The sequence below is a fragment of the Octopus bimaculoides genome, chromosome 30, assembly GCF_001194135.2.
Source record: "Octopus bimaculoides isolate UCB-OBI-ISO-001 chromosome 30, ASM119413v2, whole genome shotgun sequence".
Classification (NCBI taxonomy): Eukaryota; Metazoa; Mollusca; class Cephalopoda; order Octopoda; family Octopodidae; genus Octopus; species Octopus bimaculoides.
In genome coordinates, this window is record NC_069010.1 from 617,841 (window position 1) to 619,314 (window position 1,474).

The following is a 1,474-nucleotide window of genomic DNA, read 5'->3' on the forward strand; positions in this document are numbered from 1 at the left end:
AGCAACAGCAAGAACAACAGCATCAACAACAACAACAACAACAACAACAACAACAATAATATAAACTTAAAAAAGTGAATTAGATTGACATGCTTATTTTGAACCTGTGGAAGGCACACGAGATGCCGAAATATAGTTCAACTACAAATAAATATGTTACTTTCGAATCGCGCTTTTCGTCATTAAGTTTGACTTGGTGATGGGTTACGTCAGCTATGTTTAGCTTAGTGATGGATTGTGTCAATCGTTTACAAGTAAAGAACTCTTCTCTATACCTATATCTATATAAATTCTGTTGAGTTACTTCAGTCCTATATAAACTTAATAATAATAATGGTAATAAAAATAGTAATAATAACAATCCATTCTAGCGGAAGCACAAGGCCTCAAATTTGAGGGTAGGGACTAAGTCTATTTGATCGACTGCCGTGTGTAACTGGTACTTATTTAATCGACGCTGAAAGGATGAAAGACAAAGTCGACCTCGGTGGCATTTGAACTCATAACGTGAAGACAGACGAAATACCGATAATCATTTCGCCCGGTGGGTTAAATAATAATAATAATAATAATAATAATAATAATAATAATAATAATAATAATAATAATAATAATAATTATAATAATAATAATACAGCTGGCATTAACAATGAAGGTACCCATAATTGGCCTAGACACCTATCTGAAAAACTCTGAGGACTGGATGCTAAAACTTGTCTCAAAACATGAAAGCAAGAAAGCCTCTTACTCAGTAACAAAACAGGCAAAGGAATATCTAAGTGAATTCCAATTGCAACAAATTCAAGAATTCCTGCCTTAGATATTATGACTGATAAATGGCATGGAAAACCTCTCAATGGCAAATACCCAAAGAGAGCGAATAATGAAGATATTGACAAAGCCCTTACCCATCAATGGCTAACGGCCTCTGGCTTGAAATCATAAACAGAGGGGTTTATCATCGCAGCCCAAGATCAATGCCAACCTACAAAGAACTACTAGGCCAACATATTAAAGAACGGCAGCTCCCCATTATATCGTATATGCCAACAACAAAATGAGACTATCGATCATGTTGTCTCTACGTGCAGTCTGCTTGCGCCTACAGAGTATCTCAACAGGCATGATAGGGCTGCACAATATATTCACTGGGTAATATTCAAAAACCTGGACTTCACAATTGATAAAAACTGGTGGGAACACAAACCAACCCAGTACTTGAAAATGATCACATCGCACTCCTCTGGAACTTCACCATTCAAACTGACAGAAAGATAGATGCAAATAGGCCAGACGTTATATTAAAAGGCTTCAGACAAAATCATGCCTCCCAATTGATATGACTGTCCCAATCGATATAAACGTATCTGTCAAGACCTACCAAAAACTGAGCAAATATAAAGATCTTGAAATAGAAATTAGCAAAATGTGGAACCTGAAGACTAAAACAATACCTATTGTCATAGGTTAGGTG